Consider the following 18,203-nt stretch of genomic DNA (forward strand, 5'->3'; position numbering starts at 1 on the left):
TGGATTTACCAGCCTCACTTGCTCCCATAAGCAATCTGAGCATCTTAGTTTTATGGACTCACACTGCCCTATATGAACTGGCATGTAATAAGTGTATTCCTTACATAACATGAATCAGATAGATTAAAATGCCACAGATAGTAGTAGGGGATTCACCCACAAATCTGCAAAATTTGGAGCTTCATGTTAGTCATGGAGGCCCATTCCTGCACGATTATGCTCAATGACCGTGGAGGAACAATGGCGGATATTTCTGTGTATAATGCAGAAGTTGCAGGATCAGTTCATTCCTAAAAGGAAGAAAGATCCCAGGAGGAGGCATGGGCGGCCGTGGCTGACGAGGGAAGTAAAGAAACATATAAAGTTAAAAGAGAAAAAGTATAACATAGCTAAGATAAGTGGGAAAACTGAGGACTGGGAAGCTTTTAAAGAGCAACAGAGGATTACTAAGAAGGAAATACGCAGAGGAAAAATGAGGTACGAAGGTAAACTGGCCAAGAATATTAAGGAGGATAGTAAAAGCTTTTTTAGGTATGTGCAAGGCAAAAAAATGGTTAGGACAAAAATTGGGCCCTTGAAGACAGAAACAGGGGAATATATTACTAGGAACAAAGAAATGGCAGAGGAATTAAATGGGTACTTCAGATCTGTGTTCACTTGGGAAGACACAAGCAATCTGCCTGAGGTAACAGTGGCTGAAGGACCTGAACTTAAGGGAATTTATATTTGCCAGGATTTGGTGTTGGAGAGACTGTTAGGTCTGAAGGTTGATAAGTCTCCGGGGCCTGATGGTCTGCAGCCCAGAGTACTGAAGGAGGTGGCTCGGGAAATCATGGATGCGTTGGTGATTATTTTCCAGAATTCAATATTTCAGGGTCGGTTCCTGAGGATTGGAGGGTGGCTAATGTTATACCACTTTTTAAGAAAGGTGGGCGAGAGAAAGCAGGTAATTATAGACCAGTTAGTCTGACCTAAGTGGTGGGAAAGATGCTGGAGTCTATTATAAAGGATGAAATTACTGCACATCTGGATAGTAGTAACAGGATAGGACAGAGTCAGCATGGATTTATGAAGGGGAAATCATGCTTGACTAATCTTCTTGAATTTTTTGAGGATGTAACTATGAAGTTGGATGAGGGAAATCCAGTAGATGTAGTGTACCTGGACTTTCAGAAAGCTTTTGATAAAGTCCCACACAGGAGGTTAGTGAGTAAAATTAGGGTGCATGGTATTGGGGGCAAAGTACTAGATTGGATTGAAAATTGGTTGGCTAATAGGAAACAAAGGGTAGTGATAAACGGCTCCATTTCAGAATGGCAGGCAGTGACCAGTGGGTACCGCAGGGATCCTTGCTGGGACCACAGCTTTTTACAATATATGTTAATGATATAGAAGATGGTATCAGCAATAACATTAGCAAATTTGCTGATGATACAAAGCTGGGTGGCAGGGTGAAAAGTGATGAGGATGTTAGGAGATTACAGGGTGACCTGGACAAGTTAGGTGAGTGGGCAGATGCATGGCAGATGCAGTTTAATGTGGATAAATGTATGGTTATCCACTTTGGTAGCAAGAACAGGAAGGCAGACTACTACCTCAATGGAATCAATTTATGTAAAGGGGCAGTACAGAGAGATCTGGGTGTTCTTGTACACCAGTCAATGAAGGCAAGCATGCAGGTACAGCAGGTAGTGAAGAAGGCTAATAGCATGCTGGCCTTCATAACAAGAGGAATTGAGTATAGAAGCAAAGAGGTGCTTCTGCAGCTGTACAGGGCCCTAGTGAGACCACACCTGGAGTACTGTGTGCAGTTCTGGTCTCCAAATTTGAGAAAAGACATTCTGGCTATTGAGGGAGTACTGCGTAGGTTCACGAGGTCAATTCCTGGAATGGCAGGATTACCTTACACTGAAAGACTGAAGCGACTGGGCTTGTATACCCTTGAGTTTCGAAGATTGAGAGGGGATCTGATTGAGACGTATAAGATTATGAAAGGATTGGACACTCTGGCAGTAGGAAACATATTTCCACTGATGGGTGAGTGCCGAACCAGAGGACACAGCTTAAAAATACGGGGTAGACCATTTAGGACAGAACTCAGGAGAAACTTCTTCACCCAGAGAGTGGTGGCTGTGTGGAATGCTCTGCCCCAGAGGGCAGTGGAGGCCCACTCTCTGGATTCATTTAAGAAGGAGTTGGATAGAGCTCTCAAAGATAGTGGAATCAAGGGTTATGGAGATAAGGCAGGAACAGGATACTGATTAGGAATGATCAACCATGATTATATTGAATGGCGGTGCAGGCTCGAAGGGCTGAATGGCCTACTCCTGCACCTATTGTCTATTGTCTAATAAAATCCAAATGTAGTCTGTCGAAAGCAACAGATTTAAAATAAAACCCACAGTAAAGCTGTAAATGTGTGAAAAAAATCTTTATCCAATTTGTTCACACCTTGCAAAGGCCTTAAACTCAAAGTCAGAGCTATGCATTGAAAAGTGTTGGGAGCTAGCTCCAGAAAAACTCCATAATCTTTTTGCTGAAAGAGGGTCATTGGACCCAAAACATTAACTCTGCTTTGTCTCCACAAATGCTGCCAGATCTGCTGGGTTTTTCCAGCAATTTTGTTTTTTGTTTCTCATTTCCAGCATCCAGGGTTCTTTGGCTTTTTTTCTCTGCTTTTGCATTGCAGCGCAAAATCCTAGAGCCTTTGCAACATTGGCTAGGGAACAGATAGGCAAGTAGGTGAGCATTCATCAGACTCTTCGGGGTTAGCAGCTTTCTCAGTTGAAGGATGTACTGCATCTATTTTGATATGAATGATTAGATTTGCTGTCAATTCTATTGTGCAGGATATGACATGGTCCACCTGGACATAAATTTTCATATCATTTACCTACAGAAGGCCAATAAGTGCATGGTCATTGGTTTGGTTGATCTCACCCTGCAATTCCTTGTGCTTGACGTCCTTTGTGGTTGTAAACTATTTAAACCAGTGTAACGGAGGTAGTTGGCAATTGTGGCTTGTTACCATCTTCCACACTTTCATCATCATGAACATGGCCACTAGAACAAGTGAAGTGTAGCCCCACTTATCAATGGCTCCCACAATCTAAGATCAACTGCCATTGGTAATGGCTGTCAGGTTCATAAATCTTTGATGATTCAGTCCTTGGAGCTTAGCTGTGGTTTAGGGAGGCAAGGACATCAGTTTGATGCTCAAAGGCAGGAATGCCAGGATGTTATGTTGTGAAAACAAAAGTGCTGGAAATCACAGTGGGTCAGGCAGCGTCCATGAAGAGAAAAGAAGCTAATGCTTCAAGTTTACATGGCTTCATCTGAGTCATCTAGACTCAAAACATTTGCTTTCTCTCCATGGATTCTGCCTGAGCCACTGTGATTTCCAGTGTTTGATGATTTCAGGACAGATTCCAGCACTTGCAGTAATTTTTCTCCTATGTTGTTGATATGTTGTGTCCACTTTCCTGATCGAAGTGTCAAAAATGCAGGAAACCACCCAAGCAATTTTATTAGGCTACTGCATGGATAGTGTCTTGACATTCACAATACAACACAGCTTCGACAACTTTCTTATCACAAGTAGCATCATTTTAGTGACTTTTGGCATAGAACACAGCAATGACAGCTTCCTTACTCCACTTTCAACCATTATATTTTTCATCTGTGAACATCAAAGAGTAGTTTGGCAAAATACATTGAAACAGACCAGTTTCATCCATGTTAAAAATGTCTCTGCGCATCCAAGATATGTGCAAGACCATATTGGAGCCAATCATCTGTCACTGCAACTTCACTGCAGTGAAGACAATGATGTGCCTCTTCTTGAAATAGTATAGCCATCTGTCATTGCAGGTGAGCATTATGTAGCCCAGCTTTTATAGACAATAGACAATAGGTGCAGGAGTAAGCCATTCTGCCGTTCGAGCCAGCACCACCATTCATTATGATCATGGCTAATCATCCTCAATCAGTATCCTATTCCTGTCTTATCCCCATAACCCTTGATTCCATTCCCCATAATCCTTGATTCCATAGGTTTGGAGCAGAGATGGAATAGCCTCCAGTCAAGCCAGGCTGCCTGAATCAAGATAAGCAGACTTTCTCATCATCTTTTTTGCTGGAGAGAGTGAAAGCTTGATGTTCAGTTTGTTTTCAGAATAGTGGGCAAACTCAAAAAGGTGGAATCCCCTACACTTCTGTAAACTGCTTTCCCAACTGCTGTAGAAACTTCACCTTTTCTCTGATCAACAACAGGTTTACCTTTCTTTAAGGTTTAGCCATACTTGCAGGTTCTTTTCTTAGGAAGATCTCAACATCAAATGAAAGCTTGCCTACATACTCAATTTTACAATTTATGTTGTCAAACTCTGCACTGATTGGTCAGCACAGTCAAATGACAAGTTTAAACAAACTAAATTAATCTGGATTTACCAGTACAGAATTTCAGTATAAGACATGCAACATTCTATTGGATTTGTAATTCTAACAGAAGCAACAGTTGACAATTTGACATGACTGGATTTTGTGTCATCCCAAGTTTGACTGATCAATTACTTCTTCAATTCAAAAGTAGAATCAGCAAACACTTGGTTACGTGGCTTTTGACCATTATTTCACATCAGATCAACAAAAGATAATAGATCTGCGACATTCAATACTTTTTGTATTAACATAAATTTTTCAAATATATATTTATTCCTTATTTTAATTTATAGCCCACAGAATTCTTTTTCCTTGCAGCACATTTTTAGATGTTATCTTTACTGGGACTTCTCTGTTCACAGAGAGGGGTTAAAGGGTTGTTTTAACAAATAACTTCAAGGCGCTTTATCAATTTTTAAGTGCTCATCTAGATACTTCTTAAATGTTGTGAAAGTATCCGCCTCCATCACCCTCTCGGGCAATGCATTCCAATTTCCGTCACCTTATGGATGAAAACAATTTCCTTAGATCCTCTCGAAACTACCTCCTCCTCACCTTAAACTTATCTCCTCTAATCTTAGACACACCAGCTGCAAGGAAAAGATTCTCATGATCTACCCTGGCTACGTTTTTTATAAATTTTGTATACTGAACCAGCAAATCCCCAGAGCTTTCTCTGTTTCAGAGAAACCCAGCCTTTCCAGTCTCTCCTCCTGAGACTTTCTATTGCAGGCAACATCCTGGTGAATCTCCTCTGCACTCTCTTCAGTGTAATCATGTTCTTCCAATAGTGTGGCAATCTGAACCGCTCACTGTAAGGTTCAGCGCTTTGGCACAAAGAGTGGAAAGTTGAATATTAATTTACATGTGGTGACTGCAAAATGCGACAGCACAGAGGAATTTAGGTATTCTCTTATGAATCACAAAATGTTATCATGCAGATACAGCAAGTAATTAGAAAGGCAAATTGAATGTTCCCTATTATTTTCAGTTTGATAGGATAGATGCTGGAAGAGGTTTGCCTTCATACAATCATGGAAACAGACCCTTCGGTCCAACCAGTCCATGTCGACCATAATCTCAAACTAAACTAGCTCAACCTGCCTGCACCTGGGCCCATATCCCTCCAAACATTTCCTATTCATGTTCTTATCGAAATGTCTTTTAAACATTGTAGTTGTGCCGGCATACACCACTTCATTCCATACTCAAGCCACTCTGTGCAAAAACATTGCCCCATACCTTTTTTAAATCTTTCTCCTTTCACTTTAAAAATATGCCTCCTAGTCTTGAAATCCTCCGCCCTAGGGAAAAGGCACCTGGCATTCACCTTATCTATACCCTCGTTATTTTGTAAATCTTTATAAGGTCACCTCTCAACATCCTACGTTCCAGTGAAAAAAGTCCCAGCCTATCCAGGTTGTCCTTATAATTCAAACCATCCATTCCCAGCAGCATCCTGGTAAATCTCTTCTGAACCCTCTCCAGCTTATTACTATAGCTTCTATAACAGGATGACCAGAACTGGGCACAGTACACCAGAATAGGTCTCACCAATGACCTGCTGGAAAAGCGCAGCAGGTCAGGCAGCATCAAAGGAACAGGAGAATCGACGTTTCGGGCATAAGCCCTTCTTCATTCCAGCAACATATTTTTAAGCTCTGATCTCCAGCATCTGCAGTCCTCACTTTCTCCTCACCAATGACCTGCAGAACCCTAACGTAACACCCCAACTCCTATTTTCAAAAGTCTGAGCAATGAAGGAAAGCATTCTAAATGCCTTCTTAACCACCTTATATTTATGCTAAATGTCTGTACACATGAGATCTGTTGTGTTTTTTTTAAAATTCATTCATGGGGGGAGGATGTCACTGGCTAGGCCAGCATTTATTGCCCATTCCTAATTGCCCAGAGGGGTAGTTAAGAGTCAACAACACTGCTGTGGGTCTGGAGTTACATGTAGGTCAGACATAGAAACATAAGAACTAGGAGCAGGAGTAGACCATCTGGCCCTTCGAGTCTGCTCCACCATTCATGATGATCATGGCTGATCTTTTCGTGGACTCAGCTCGACTTACCCGCACTCTCACCGTATCCCTTAATTCCACTATTGTTCAAAAACTTTTTTTTTGACTTAGCTTTGAAAATATTTACTGAAGTTAGTGTCAACTACATCACTGGGCCAGGAATTCCATAGGTTCACAACTCTGAGTGAAGGAAGTTCCTTCTCAATTCACTCCTAAATCTGCTCCCTCTCCTCTTGAGGCTGTGCCCTTGTCCTAGTTTCACCTGCCAGTGGAAACATCGTCTCTACTTCCATTTTATCAATTCCCTTCATAATTTTGTGTGTTTCTATAAGATCTCCCCTCATTCTTCTGAATTCCAATGAATATAGTCTCAGTCTACTCAGTCTCTCCACATAAGCCAACCCTCTCAACTCCAGAATCAACCTGGTGAACATCCTCTGCACCCCCTCTAGTGCCAGCACATCCTTTCTCAAGATTAGATTCCCTACTGTATGGAAACAGGCCCTTCGGCCCAACAAGTCCACACCGACCCTCCAAAGAGTAACCCACCCAGACCCATTTCCCTCTGACTAATGCACCTAACACAATGGGCAATTCAGCATGGTCAATTCACCTGACCTGCACATCTTTGGACTGTGGGAGGAAACCGGAGAATCCGGAGGAAACCCACACAGACACGGGGAGAATGTGCAAACTCCCACAAACAGTTGCCCGAGGCTGGAATCAAACCTGGGACCCTGGTGCTGTGAGGCAGCAGGGCTAACCACTGAGCCACCGTGCCGCCCTAAGGAGACCAAAACTGCACACAGTACTCCAGGTGTGGCACCCTGTACAGCTGCAGCATAACCTCCCTGCTTTTAAACTCAATCCCTTTAGCAATGAAGGACAAAATTCCATTTCCCTTCCTAATTACTTGTTGTACCTGCTGACCAGTCTTCTGTGATTCATGCACAAGGACACCCAGGTCCCTCTGCACAGCAGCATGCTGCAACATTTTACCATTCAAGTAATAATCCTTTTTAATGTTACTCCTACCAAAATGGATGACTTCACATTTATTAACATTGTATTCCATCTGTCAGACCTTTGCCCACTCACTCAAAGTACCTATGTTCCTCTGCAAAGTTTCACAGTCCTCTGCACACTTTGCTCTGCCACTCATCTTAGTGTCATCTGCAAACTTTGACACATTACACGTGGTCCTCAACTCCAAATCATCTTTATAATTTGTGAATAACTGCAATCCCAACACCGATCCCTGAGGTGCACCACTAGTTACTGATTGCCAGAATAGCACTCACTAATCCCTACTCTTTGCTTCCTGTTGGTCAGCCAATCTTCTATCCATGCTAATACTTTACCTATAATGCCATGTATCTTTATTTTATACAGCAGCGTCTTCTGCGGCACCTTGTCAAAGGCCTTTTGGAAATCTAGGTACACCACATCCACTAGGTCCCCATTGTCCACCTTGCTCATAACGTCTCCATAGAATTCCGAAAGATTAGTTAAGCATGACATGCCCTTCATGGACCCATGCTGCATCTGCCCAACGGGACAATTTTTATCTAGATGCCTTGCTATTTTTCCTTGACAATAGACTCAAGCATCTTCCCATTATAGAGGTTAAGCTAACCGGTCTATAAATCCCCATCTTTTATCTACCTCCCTTTTTAAACAGTTGCGTCACATTCACAACTGCTCCAGAGTCCAGCAAATTTTAGAAAATTACCCCAAGTGCATTTGCTATTTCTCCCGTCATCTCTTTTAGTACCCAGGGATGCATTCCAACAGGGCCAGGAGACCTGTCTATCTTTAGCTCCACTCGCTTGCCCACATAACCTCTTCCGTAATAATGATTGTTTCCAGGTCCTCACCTACTTCGGTCTCTTCGTCAATTACTGGCATGTTATTAGTGCCCTTCACTGTAAAGATCAATACAAAATACCTGCTCAATGCCTCAGCCATTTCATCATATCCCATAACTAAATGCTCCTTCTCATCCTTTAATGTTTACTTTAGCCACTTCTTTTGCTTTGTATATTTATAGAAACTTTTGCTATGTCTTTATATTCTATACTAGTTTTTTCTCATGTTTTATCTTACTTTTCTTTATAGTTCTTTACGTTTCTGTTGACCTTTAAAGTTTGCCCAATCTTCTAGTTTCCTGCTGTTCTTGGCTACTTTGTATGCCTTGTCTTTCAATTTGATAGGTTCCCTTGTTTCCTTAGGCACCCATGGCAGATTACCCCATTTTTTACTGAAGTATACTTTTGCTGAGCACTTTGAAAAATTGTTTTGAAAGTCCTCCACTGCTTGTCAACTGTCTCAACATAAACGTTTTGCTTCCAATCTACTTTAGCCAGGTTCTCCCTCATTCTAGACTAGGGAAGGATGGCAATCTCCCTCCCAAAGGACACCAGTGATCCAGTTGGGTTCTTCTGATAGTCATTAAGGAGAAAGTGAGGTCTGCAGATGCTGGAGATCAGAGCTGAAAATGTGTTGCTGGAAAAGCGCAGCAGGTCAAGCAGCATCCAGGGAACAGGAGAATCGACGTTTCGGGCATAAGCCCTTCTTCAGGAATGAGGAAAGTGTGTCCAGCAGGCTAAGATAAAAGGTAGGGAGGAGGGACTTGGGGGAGGGGCGTCGGAAATGCGATAGGTGGAAAGAGGTCAAGGTGAGGGTGATAGGTCAGACTGGGGTGGGGGCAGAGAGGTCAGGAAGAAGATTGCAGGTTAGGAAGGCGGTGCTGAGTTCGATGGATTTGACTGAGACAAGGTGGGGGGAGGGGAAATGAGGAAACTGGTGAAATCCGAGTTCATCCCTTGTGGTTGGAGGATTCCTAGGCGGAAGATGAGGCGCTCTTCCTCCAACCGTCGTGTTGTCGTGGTCTGGCAATGGAGGAGTCCAAAGACCTGCATATGCATATCCGCCACCAGGACAGAATCCCACTGGTCCTCACCTACCACCCCACCAATCTCCATGTACAGCGCATCATCCGCCGTCATTTCTGCTACCTCCAAACGGACCCCACCACCAAGGATATATTTCCCTCCCCTCCCCTATCAGCATTCCGTAAAGACCACTCCCTCCGTGACTCCCTCGTCAGATCCACACCCCCCACCAACCCAACCTCCACTCCCGGCACCTTCCCCTGCAACCGCAGGAGGTGCAAGACTTGCGCCCACACCTCCCCCCTCACCTCCCTCCAAGGCCCCAAAGGAAACTTCCATATCCGCCACAAATTCACCTGCACCTCCACACACATCATCTATTGCATCCTCTGCACCCGATGTGGCCTCCTCTATATTAGGGAGACAGGCTGCCTACTTGCGGAGCGTTTCAGAGAACACCTCTGGGACACCCGGACCAACCAACCCGTGGCTCAACACTTCAACTCCCCCTCCCACTCCACCAAGGACATGCAGGTCTTTGGACTCCTCCATCGCCAGACCACAACAACACGACGGTTGGAGGAAGAGCGCCTCATCTTCCGCCTAGGAATCCTCCAACCACAAGGGATGAACTCGGATTTCACCAGTTTCCTCATTTCCCCTCCCCCCACCTTGTCTCAGTCAAATCCATCGAACTCAGCACCGCCTTCCTAACCTGCAATCTTCTTCCTGACCTCTCCGCCCCCACCCCAGTCTGACCTATCACCCTCACCTTGACCTCTTTCCACCTATCGCATTTCCGACGCCCCTCCCCCAAGTCCCTCCTCTCTACCTTTTATCTTAGCCTGCTGGACACACTTTCCTCATTCCTGAAGAAGGGCTTATGCCCGAAACGTCGATGCTCCTGTTCCCTGGATGCTGCCTGACCTGCTGCGCTTTTCCAGCAACACATTTTCAGTTCTTCTGATAGTCAACCATGGGATTCATGGTCATCGTTAGATTCTTAATTCCAGATCTTTACTGAATTCAAATTTCACCAAGGATAGCAGGATTCAAACCTCACTCCCCAGAATATTACCTGGGTCTCTGAACTAACAGTCTAACAATAATGCCATTAGATCATTGCCTTCTCATCCTTTCAGCTGTGTCATCCTTTCAGCTGTTAACTGTAAGTTAATAGGTTTTACAAAAACCTATCAGTTTCTAGATATTATAAGAGAGATTATGAGAATAAATTAGCAGCTAACATAAAAGGGAACCAGTTAAAAGATAGTCCATAAGTAGATCTGTTGCAAAAGTAGTCTACTGCACCAATGAGTTTATAAGTGATCTATTAATCTTCAACTCCACCTTCCTGACTGTTCCTCTTAACATTTAATTTCCTTTCATGTGAGAATCTAAAACCACAGGCAAAATTTAAAATTGGGAGGAAGGGGGTCTTTTCTTTTAATATGGAGATCAAGTGTAGGTTCTTCAGTCAGAGAGTCAGTTGTCTTTGGAATTCTTTTCACAGAGTGTGGTGGAGAACTGGGTCATTAAAAAATACTGATGGCTGAGTTGAACAGATTCTCACCTTTGAGAGTTATAGGGTCAGGCATCAAAGTGGTGTTCAGATCATAAACAGAGCAGCCAAGATATTATTGATGAAGGGAACAGGCTCATTTTGCCTAATAACCCACTCCTGCTCCCCTCTTACGATCTTACGACAGGAAAATAAAAATCTCCCTTGCAAGGGACATACATATCCAAGAATTTTATTTAAAACTCAAAGTCACATTTGTTTCTTTTTAAATCTCATGATTCCCAGCACCCAGGGTAAACTCTACAAACCCAACTACAGGCTCACAGAAGTGAGGCCTAACTTCATGATCCCCAAGCCATATTAGTACAACAACTTACTAGTAGTCTTGATAGTATTATTATATGGTGTTTGGCAAAGTATTGACATTGTTAGAAAAATGACTTTCCATGAATCGCAACAATTTCACATTACGTTTAGAAATATATAACATAGAAAGACTCTAGTTGAACTCTCAGTGAATATCAAAGTTTTGTTTTTAACAATTCAATAAATCAGCCAAATGAAGATCTTCATGATTAGGCCATCATTCTTAAATTAAATTAAATTGTAAGCACAGTACTTTTAAAGTCAATGACTGCAATGAGACGGTAAGGCACAAGCTCAACAGCAATAAATTCTAAATAGGGAACTTAACTCAGGTAGGATCTCACTGATAAATTTTTGACAGTCCATAATTTAAATGTCAAAAGTCACGCAGCACCAGGTTATAGACCAACAGGTTTATTTAAAATCAGAAGCTTTCACAACGCTGCTCCTTCATCCGGTGAAGGAGTGAGAGGTACACAGGCACAGAATATGTAGGTGAAGACTGACACTATTTGTATTTACCTGTTGAGACTCTTACTTACCTGGAATTATCTTGCATATATATTCTGTGCCTGTGTGCCTCACTCCACTTCATCTGATGAAGGAGCAGCACTCCAAAAGCTTCTAATCTTAAATAAACCTGTTGGACTATAACCTGATGATGCCTGACTTTTGACTTTATGGAAATGCCCAGTCCAACACCGGCATCACCACGTTATAATTCCAAGAGGAGGTCAGATTCTGATTTGAGACTATGAAATTATAAGCAAGAAAAAAAGGCTAGTTTAATAAAAGCATGCTTGACCTTGACCATTAGCTGTTAATCAATTGAACATAACACAGAGAATACTTTTAAAAATTCAGCACGTCTAGCAACATCTGCGGAGAGAGAGAAAAACCAAGTTAATGTTTTGAGTCCATCATACCTCTCCTTCAGGAGTGAACGTGGTAGAAAAATGTATTTTATATACTTTGACGGAGGCAGAGAAGGGGTGAAGGAAACAGATGTTTTGGCCAGTGCAAAAGACAAAGGGATAGACAGATTCTGCTGTGAGAAACAGGCACACCCTTATATCTGCAAGTAACTGTTTTCATAAAAGCTTTATTAGAACACATTTTAAGTGCAGTACTTTCATATTATGGACAGTGCTATAAAAATCCACTTGCAAAAGGGCCCTTCAACCAAAAAATGTTTGAAGATCACTAGTGTAAAGAAATAAAAAGTTAGCATCTTCCCAGTTGACACATTATTCCCAAATACAAGGGCATGTAGTGTGACACATAGACTGATAGACCTGTTTCTCTGAGACAGGTCTATGTGTCAGTAACCCCTCAGCCTACTCTATTAGCTTCCTTAGCATGGGCCAGAAGTCTTTAGTAAGGATTCTTCCCTTGTACAAGTACATTGGAGCCAACACCATCACCTACAACAGTGCAATCATCTAGGAGGAAGAAACAATCTCCCATTTCCTAAAGGGAGAGGGGCCACTGACTACAAGTATTTCCCTCAAAGTTTGGGATTCCCAGATGGAGGCAGACTTGTTGATCTGGAGGAATGGAGGGATGCAATGGGGATGGGGGTAACAAAGCCTTGTTAGTTTTTAGTACCATGTGGGCTGGGAGATTGAAGATTTCATCAAATTTGATTTTAAAACTTCAATGCTTTCATAAATTTGTTTTATATAAAAGCTAACCTTGAAATAAAAAAATCAGAAAAATCTAAAAGAATCAATTAGCACTACTTTGATACTCAAATTTACATTTTATATAAAAGGTGTGCACAATGGTACCAAAACATAATTGGATGTTGGTTTGACGAATAAAGTTCAAGTGCAAAAACATAACTTGAAAAGCAAATTCAATCAAAAACTTGCAGTCATAATACATAATTAACATAACAGAATTAACACCCAATGAAGGAGCGGCGCTCCAAGAGCTAGTGCTTCCAATTAAACCTGTTGGACTATAACCGGGTGTTGTGTGATTTTAACTTTGTACACCCCAGTCCAATACCAGCATCTCTAAAACATAACAGAAAACATTCCAAATGACTTCAGAAATTGAAGTTGTTGAGGAAAGGAATGCCAGACATGGAGGAAGTGCAAGCAAGAGTTGAATAAAACCAAGTCAAAAGATCTGGATTTGGAAAATACATTTAAAAGAACATAGATTAACATAAATGAAGAGATGGGTATAGAGTGGAGCAACATTAAAGATCAACTTATGAGTAGATCTACCACTCCCAACATTATGCACCTATATTTGAACCAACAACCTCATCCTTGAAAAGAAAAGCAGGAATTTAAAGTTGAAACAATATCAGACACTTGTTAGGACACAGTTTTAAGTGCTTCATAGAAGGGTGTGAGGAACAATGAAAAATATTTTCACTCCAAGGATGGTGGGTATCTGGAATTTGCTGCTCAGTGTGGGGTTGAGACAGAAACCATCAACCACTTGAAAGGAATCTGCATCTCCACCTGAAATGGTGTAATCTACAAGGCTATGGACCAGGTGCTGGAAAGTGGGATTAGATTGGATGGTTAGATTATTCAGCCAGCACAGATACTACAGAATGAATGGTTTCTTTCTTTGCTATAAACTTTCTATGGGATGCATCCATCTTCATAATGCTGAATATTACTAATACAGCAAAGTCGCACACTTGTATTATCTGCACATTTTGAAGGAGTCAAAATATTAAACCGAAAGCTGATAGGGGTTCAAGGACAGTTGGTAGATCTGAATGAGGAAAATGGTACATAATTAATCAAGTTTAGGAACCTCTGTTGTAGACTCAGTACAAGCACCACTAGCATTTGTTGCTTGACCAATGAATTTTCAAGTTCAAGTGAAGTCTTAGAGCATGACTTCAAAAAACCTTCTCTCTTCAGGCTGGCTCTTTTTATCAAAGTCTGCCACTCCACCTGTTTGCCAATCTCAAGTACAGCACTGGGCCAAGATTTCAAAAGAAATAATATTTTTACCCATCTGTGGAAGGTTGTTCATATTTTAACAATGGTCTCAAAGATAACACTAATTAAAGGTCCTAAAAGTAAATCAGTAAGTACAAACTTACTGAAAATAAAAACTCCTACAAACAATAAAGAAAGTCAAATCCAAACTAAATTATCAACAGAAATTATTTAACATTTAAACAGCAGGAGCCATTCCAATCATAAGAAGTTTTACATCCACCTGAAATACCAGCTGGTCCTCAGAAACATTAATCAACTGTAGAATAAATTTCTCTTTCCATATGAGAAGGTCGACAATGTCAGTAATGAAGTGGTATTGTCCCTGGACTAGTAATCCAGAAATCCAGAGTAAAGGGCTGGGGACACTGATGAAATTTGAATTCAGTTATTAAACCCTGAATTAAAAGCTAGCTGAATGGTGACGATAAAAACATTGGTGATCATCATAAAAGCCCACCTGGCTCACTAACTTTAGGGAAGAAAAAATCTACCATCCTAACCCGGTTTAGCCTACATGTGACTCCAGGCCCACAGCAATGGAGTTGACTCTTGAATGTGCTCTGAAATGGCTTAGCAAGCCATGCAGTTGCATCAAACTGTTACAAACTCAAATAAGAGGACTACCCTGCAATGGCCAGTGCACCAGAAACGACAATGACACATGCAGTTTTATCGACCGTACAAGGCCCTCCCCTAATTAAGAGCTGGGGGATTGTGCTAAAACTGGAAGTCCTAAACTAGGTTTTCAACACATTGCAAGGGAGGCAAGAGGTCAAAATATACTTGACAAATCCATCAAGTAGAATGCCAGTATAAGGAAAAGAGTGACTGGAGGACTGCATTGTCATTGTGTACCCTCCTTCACATTTTGTTTTAATTCATTCATGGCATATGGATATCTTTAGCTAAGTCAGTATTTATTGACCACAGGGCAGTTAAGAGTCAACCACATTGCTGTTGGTCTGAAGTCATACATAGGCCAAACTAACGAAGGATGAAAGATTTCCTTCCCTAAAGAGTATGTGAATCAGATAAGTTTTAACAACCAATTGACATGATCGACATGAGCTTTTTAATCAAATTTTACCATTTAACATGGTGGGTTTAGGATCCCTGTCCTTCAAACATTAGCCTGGGTTCACAGAGTTGAGGAACCATGAGGGGAAAAAGACCCTGATACAAGTTATGTACAGGGCCTGTACATAACAGGGCTCCTAGCAATACTCACGATGTGGGGCAGAAAAGAAATCAGTACATGGAAAATGCAAGAAAGAGAGGTAAAATGAGGTTTGTAGCAGATTCCAAGAAAAGGAATTTGTGGAATGTCTGAGATTTTTTTTGAAGCAACTTGTGGTAGAACCCAGGAAGGAAGAAGCAATTTTGGTGATGTGTAATGAAATAGACTTGATTAGGCAGCTTTCGGAGGCAATAACCACAGTATGATAGATTTCACAGTGCAACTTGAAGGAGAAGAAGGAGTGGAAATCATATGTAATAGTATTACAATTAAATAAAGGTAACTACAACGACATGAGAGAACAGCTGGTCAGAGTTGTTGCTTGGGAGGAGAGCCAGGCAGGGAAGATGGCGGAGCAGCAATGGCAGGAGTTTATGGGGGCATTTCAGAAGGCAGAGCAGAAACTCATCCCAAGGAAGAAGAAATGTACTAACGGAAAGATGAGGCAGACATGGCTGTCAGGAACAGCATAAAAGCAAAAAGTAAAAAACATAAAATGTGGTGAAAATTAGTGGGAAGTCGGACAATTGGGAAGCCTTTAAAAACCAGAGTCCAACCAAAACAACAACCAAAGTGGAAGAAAATAAAATACAAAGTTAAGCTGCCTTGTAATAAAAAGAATTTTGCAGGAATTTTTCAGATATAGAAAAGGTAAGAGAGGCAAGAGTGGGCATTGGGCCACTGGAACATGAGGCTGGAGAAGTAGTAATAGGGAACAAAAATGGCAGAGGTACTGACTAAGTACTTTGTGTCAGTCTTCATGTTGGAAGACACCAGTAGCATACCAGAACTGCAAGAGAATCTTAGGAGGCAGGGGGCAGAGGTAAGTGCAATTGCCATCACTAAGATGATTGATCCGCTGAAGCTGAAAGGTCTGAAGTGGCTGGGTTACACCTCAAGATTTTGAAGGAGATAGCTGAGGAGTTGTGGAGGAATTGATGGTGACCTTCCAGAAATCACTGAAGTCAGGGAGGATCCCAGAAGACAGGCTAATGTAACACCTTGTTTAAGAGAGAGCGCAAGAAGACAGAAATTAGTGGCAAGTCAGCCTGACCTCAGTCATTGATAAGATTTGAGTCCATTATTAAAGGTTGAGATTTCAGAGTACTTGGAAATGTGGGATTAAATTGGGCTGAGTCAGCACAGTTTCATTAAGGACAGGCCATGCTGACAAATCTGCTAGGAATACCAAAGAAGAACCAACAGAACTATTCTATTTGATTTCCAGAAGCCTTTGACAAGGTGCCATACAGGACGCTATGAAATAAATGAGTCCATAGTGTTAGTGGTAAAGTACTGGATTAACAGAGGATTGGTTGACTGATAAAAGGCAGAGAATAGGGAAATAGGGGACTTTTTCAGGATGGCACTTGGTGTCAAATGGAGTTCAACAAGAGTCAGTGTTGGGATGACAATTATTCATGTCTTACATTAATGATCTGGGCAAAGGAACTGACGGCATTGTTGCTAAGTCTGCAAATGACACAGATATAGGTGAAGGGACAGGGGGTGTTGAAGAAGCAGAAGGAAGTGGACAGGCTGGGAGGGTGGGCAAAGAAGTAGCAGATGGAATGCAAAACATGTGAGGTTATGAACCTTGGTAGGAAGAATAGTGATGTGGACCATCTTCTAAATGGGGAAAGGCTTCAGAAATCTGAAACACAAAGGGACTTAGAGGAGTCCAGTTAGGAAGTCAAATGCAAAATGTTGGCATTTTGGGAGGGCTAGAATACCAGAGCAGGGATGTACTGAAGCTGTATAAGGTTTGGTCAGACCCCACTGGAATATTGACAGTAGATTTGGGCCCCATATTGAAGGATGTACTAGCCTTGGAGGGAATCCAGGAGAGTTTCACAAGAATAATCCGATGAATGAAGGACTTGTATTATGTGGAGCAGGTGACGCCTCTGGGTCTGTACCCAGTGGCGTTTAGAAGGATGAGGAGGAATCTTATTGAAATTTACAGAGTACTGAGATGCCTGGGTATCGTGAATGTGGAGATTATGTTTCCACTTGTAGGAGAGATTAGGACCTGAGGGAACAGCCTTAGAATGAATTATTGGCTGAATGGTCTAATTTCTGCTCCTATGACTTATGGGTGATCCTTTAGAACTGAGATCAGATTACAACAGGATCTTGAGCAGATGGGCCAATGCTGAAAATGTGTTGCTGGAAAAGCGCAGCAGGTCAGGCAGCATCCAAGGAGCAGGAGAATCGACGTTTCGGGCATAAGCCCTTCTTCAGGAATGAGGAAAGTGTGTCCAGCAGGCTAAGATAAAAGGTAGGGAGGAGGGACTTGGGGGAGGGGCATTGGAATTGCGATAGGTGGAGGGAGGTCAAGGTGAGGGTGATAGGCCGGAGTGGGGTGGGGGCAGAGAGGTCAGGAAGAAGATTGCAGGTTAGGAAGGCGGTGCTGAGTTCGAGGGATTTGACTGAGACAAGGTGGGGGGAGGGGAAATGAAGAAACTGGAGAAATCTGAGTTCATCCCTTGTGGTTGGAGGGTTCCCAGGCAGAAGATGAGGCGCTCTTCCTCCAACCACCATGTTGCCATGGTCTGGCGATGGAGGAGTCCAAGGACCTGCATGTCCTTGGTGGAGTGGGAGGGGGAGTTAAAGTGTTGGGCTACGGGGTGGTTGGATTGGTTCGTCCGGGTGTCCCAGAGGTGTTCTCTGAAACGTTCCGCAAGTAGGCGGCCTGTCTCCCCAACATAGAGGAGGCCACATCGGGTGCAGTGGATG

At 42.3% G+C, this 18,203-nt stretch overlaps 1 protein-coding gene across 4 annotated transcripts in view; it reads right to left on the minus strand.

Moving 5' to 3' along the window:
- Window positions 1–18,203, minus strand: part of LOC122559618 (tubby-related protein 3-like) — a 137,575-nt gene that overhangs the window by 88,439 nt on the left and 30,933 nt on the right. The window lies entirely within an intron of this gene.

The sequence above is a fragment of the Chiloscyllium plagiosum genome, unplaced genomic scaffold (genome assembly GCF_037043375.1).
Source record: "Chiloscyllium plagiosum isolate Xiang-an unplaced genomic scaffold, Cpla_swu_hap1 HiC_scaffold_19, whole genome shotgun sequence".
Lineage (NCBI taxonomy): Eukaryota > Metazoa > Chordata > Chondrichthyes > Orectolobiformes > Hemiscylliidae > Chiloscyllium > Chiloscyllium plagiosum.